Source organism: Arvicola amphibius, chromosome 8, assembly GCF_903992535.2.
Source record: "Arvicola amphibius chromosome 8, mArvAmp1.2, whole genome shotgun sequence".
In the NCBI taxonomy this organism is placed as follows: domain Eukaryota; kingdom Metazoa; phylum Chordata; class Mammalia; order Rodentia; family Cricetidae; genus Arvicola; species Arvicola amphibius.
This window is the reverse complement of record NC_052054.1, coordinates 127590901-127595799: the sequence shown is the minus strand read 5'-3', so window position 1 is coordinate 127595799 and position 4899 is coordinate 127590901. Positions and strand designations below refer to the sequence as shown.

General features: G+C 41.6%; 1 non-coding gene across 1 annotated transcript; it reads left to right on the top strand.

Annotated features, from left to right (window-relative positions):
• The first annotated feature begins 4274 nt into the window (after positions 1 to 4274).
• LOC119822126 lies at positions 4275 to 4381 on the top strand. Its single transcript, XR_005286718.1, has one exon. It is a non-coding gene; the product is annotated as a U6 spliceosomal RNA (small nuclear RNA).
• Positions 4382 to 4899: the final 518 nt, after the last annotated feature.

Genomic DNA, 4899 nt, shown 5'->3' with positions numbered 1-4899 from the left:
AAGGCCTCTTACTTCAACAAATTCTCTCTGCTTCTAGTTCATCTCCTGCCAATCACCATAACCCAATCTCCTTGTTACAGTTAAGTGCTCTTTCTGAGTATACATGTTCTCATTTATCTCCTGCTTCAAGTTAAGAAAGATGCCCCTTTCTCCACCGATATCAAACTTTTATTGGGATTACAGTTTTTGTGGCCTGGCCACAAATTATCTCTCGGCTTGGCATGAGCTCCCCACGCCACCTGGAGCTTTAGGTCACCTCCAAACTGACTTTCTTTTAACATTTAAGCAAGCTCTGTTTCTTCACATTCCCATGTAGTACTTTGTTGGAAATCTTTCTTTTTTTCCTTCTCTCCCTCCCTCCCTCCCTCCCTCCCTCCCTCCCTCCCTCCTTCCCTCCCTCCCTTCATTCCTCTCTCTTTCTCTTTCTTGGCCTGATTGATATTTATTTGGCAAATATTTTGTTAGTAAAGTGTGGCATTATTGCGGCACTAGGGGCGGCGTAGTGAACAAAACTTACAAAGTGCCTGTCCACTAACATCAGAACTGTTTTAATCACGTTCTGAGTCATTTGTCACGAATGGCATCCAATTAGAGCTTATTTGTAGATCTGAGGGACATTTTTCACTACACCTTCCCTAGGGAGACATGGTGAGTGGCTCCCCACACTAAATGAAGAGCTGAATGATGAGACCTTGTAGAAACAATACTCAGGAAAGTGCTGGGATCAAGCAGTAATTCGCCATTGGAAATGAACCTGGGAGACTTGAGTTGTTTGCACATGGTGTTAAATTGTTGTGACTCAGCTCTAACTACCTTTTTCAAATGAGGAAATGATGGAGGGTGACTTCCACGAGTCCCATGGCTAAGATTCAAATCTTTTAGTGAAGCAGGGAATCTAAACTTTGCATATCAGCTATGCAAGACAAGCAGGTTATAGAGAGCTGGTGTAGACAATGGCATGCAATCAGCAAGAATTCCTGGTACAAAATTTGCTAAGAGAGCATATTTCACATATTCTTATAAAAGGGTGGAAATGCAAATTATGGAAGGGAATCAGGTTGACTTATGATATGATTATATGTCCTTGGTTGAATATATGCACCTGCCTTTTGAAGTTGAATCTAGCAACTGGAGGTACCCAACCAAGGTGGGGTAATAGTCCAACAGGAGATGGTGATAATTTGGATGGCAGCAATCGAGACGGAGATTCAGGAAATCTAGGTAGATGGAGACTGTTATTTATAGACTAAAGTCATTATCAGATGGAGAAGTTCTGGAGCGAGCGAGCAAGAGAGAGAGAGAGAGAGAGAGAGAGAGAGAGAGAGAGAGAGAGAGAGAGAGAGAGAGAGAGAGAGAGAGAGAGAGATCAGTTAGTAAAGTGCTTGTAATTTTTAGCAAAAGGACCTGAGTTTAATCCCCAGAATGCATATTTAAAAAGACAGGTTTGGTGGCAAACATCGTAGTAGAAAAGAAGGCTCCAGCAGAAGCCTTCAGAAGGGAGGCCTGCAAGGGAAAGAGGAAAGGGAATTTTCCACCATTGCCACAGAAGCAGTAACAGCTCTCTTATGTGGATGTCTGGCCATTCTTCCAGTTCATGGTCTGCCTTCATCACCCTGCAGTCCTTAGCATTTATTTTTATTTGTGTGTATACATGTAGGTATGTGTGTGTGTGTGTGTGTGTGTGTGTGTGCCACATGTGTATGTATATGTTCTCACAGTGGTTAGAAGAGCGCATTGGAATCCCTGGAACTAAAATCACAGGGACTTTTGAGCCACCCAACATGGGTGCTGGAGTTGAACCCGGGTCCTTTGTAAGAACAGCACTCGCTCTTAACCACTGAGACATCTCTCCAGCCCCTTCCCCATATCTGAATCCTCTGTCTCTGGGATGGAGTTCACAATGTAGGCATGGCTGACCTGTCCTCAAACTCATAGATATCCACCTGCCTCTGCTTCCCAACACCTGACTTTTTATGTAGATGCTTGCTTGCAGAGCAAGCAATTTACCAAGTGAGCTGTCTCCCAAGCCTCCTTGTGTATATGTTAATACTCCTGATGTAATCTATTACTATTAAAAGCTCCGTAGATAAACAAACCAAACGTTATGATATGTATGGCACTGTTAACAACCCGAACAGTATTTTGTTCCTGTTCTCCACCTACAGAATAGAACCTATATAGTTAGTTAATTCTGTCCTCCCAGGTTTGTTAGGAAATCCTTCATACTGTGTGCTGGCTCAAATCCTAGGCTGTGTGCTGCTCCCAGTCTGTGCTCTGGTTAGACTTTCTATATAGAACATTAGAGCTACATGGATGTTATGTGGTCCTACAACCCCAGCACCATTATTTATTATTATTATTGATTTTATGTGTGTCTGAGTGTTTTGCCTTCATCTATGTAATTGCATGATGTGTGTGTGCCTGGTGTCCATGGTGGTCAGTAGAAGAAATCAGATTTCCTGGTTGTGATTCACCATCCAGGTACTGGGACTCAAACCCAATCCTTTGCAAGAGCAACAGTGCTCTAAAGTGCGAGTCTTCTCTCAGGCCCTATCCAAAACCTTATTTTTTCAAGATTGTTTAATATGACTTAGCAATTAAAATTATATATATTTAAACTGTACCGCTAGATATTTTGATATACATGTATTGTAATCACTGCCATCAAGCTTCCAAACCTTCAGCTCAGAAAATCAATAGCTTAAGGAAGCACTTGATCTGCGGTGCTGATTTCTGTATTCTTCACAGAAGCTAAAGGATATAAAAGACAAACTCCTTATTTATTTTTAACTGACATGAGACATTTCTATATATTTATGACATACGGTAGTATAGTTTATGTATACAATATATTATAAGCAGATTAGGAAAATTAGCATTTTCACTTATTTATAATTTCTATGTCTTAGGAAATTTCAGACTCTTCCTTTGTAGCTATTTTTATTTTTTAAATTTATTTATTTTTTATTTGTCTATTTATTTATTCAGTTTTTTGAGACAGGGATTCTCTGTGTAGCCCTGGCTGTCCTGAAACTTGCTCTGTAGAACTCAGAGATCTACCTGCCTCTGCCTCCTGAGTGTTGGGATTAAAGGCGTGTGCCACCACTGCCCAGAAACTACTTTTATTTTTTTAAACATAAATAAATGTAAGAAAATATTAAAAAGAAACATCCTTGATGTTCACCCCACAGTGTGATGGTATAAACCAATGTACCCATTCCTGCATCTCCCTTGGAAAGAGATGTCTGTAAGGAACTACTACATAGCTGAGACTGGGAAGTTGGGTTCAGAGACAAGCTCGGTCCCAAGTCAAGCAGGACCCTTGGCAGTCCTCTGGGAAGCACAAGAACGTGTGGCAACCCTACTCAAGACTGACATGACACATGGCTAAATAAATAAAGCCAATAATGCACATGTTTGAAATGAAGACAAATGCATATTAGGTTGATTTTTCTCATTTTTCTACAAAGAAACAAGTGGCCCAGGAGTACCGTAAGTAGAATTGGCATTAATCATGATAATTTACCTTCTAGGAAGGAAAAAACACCTCCCAGGAGTTCCACATGTACAAGCTGTTTCTAAACTTCTGGTGCATTTGAAAAGCAGAGTCTTGTTCTTCCAAGCAGTTACTATGATGGAAGGAAGCGAGGACCAGTGGCATCAAATCGGGCTTGTGTGGTGCTTTCATCTAGGACGTTTATCCTACTTGGAAAAGGGCAAATAAACCCCATCATTGTTCCGTTTCTACCTTAGCATGGCTCCAGGGCAAACTTTCTGTGGAACCCTGAAAGGAAAAATACAGAGGCTGCCTAGAGGAAAAGAACAGAATTGGGCAAGAATCTGGAGATCTGAAACGACAATCAATATTTCTTCATGACCAAGTAGAAACCAGATCTCTCTGTATATCCACATCTGCACCCATGCCGATCTCTTTTTGATCCTTCTGCTGCCTCCCCTCCTGAGTCTGAAGAGCCAACATCAGGCAACGTCTAAGGACACACCCTGGCAGCAACAGGGCAGTCAGATTCATTTGGTCTCACTGTACTTTACATTGTACACGTGTAACTGTAATGTGGACAAATGCTTCTCTGTGCTGAGTTCTGCTAAACAATAGTCATACAGACAGCTATGGCACTCTGTATTCCACTTAATGGATTCTCCATTTGTCCACACACACACACACACACACACACACACACACACACACACACACACTCAATAGGTTCGAAGTTGCTTTGAGAAATACGTCAAATACAAAAAAAATAATAAGACCTGTGCTTACTTCAGCAGCACATACACTAATATTGGAATGATACAGAGAAGATTGACATGGCCCCCGAGCAAGGATGACATGCAAATTCATGAAGCATTCCATATTTTTTGGCCATCTCCTGTGATCAGATTGGTGACTACCCTAATTGTCATCAGTGAGCTTTCATTCAGTAACTGATGGAAACAGATGCAGAAATTCACAGCCAAGTACTGGGCTGAGCTCAGGGAATCCTGTTGAAGAGAGGGAGGAAGAAGAATTGTATGGGTCTTGTGGGGGGAAGTGGGGGAGTCGAGGGATGTTCAAGGTCATTGTAGAGGGGAGGTGGGGGATGAATGGGAGGAGAGGAGAGAGGGAAAATGCAGTCGGGATGTAAAATAAGTAAAAAAATTAATTAATAAAAACTGAGGACTATGTGAAGAAATTGCAGTGAAAGGGGAACTAGACTGCAGGAATGAGAGACATTAGGGCTGAGGCTAGCTTCCGGCAGAAGAGATGGTAGTTCTGTCTGGAAGCCGGAAGCTCCCCCCACAAACCCTGCTTTGAGTTTCTCAGAAAGAGAGAAAATGCAAATAATTTTGCTTGTTAATTTTTATCAACTTGACACAAACTGAGTCACCTCAGAAAGG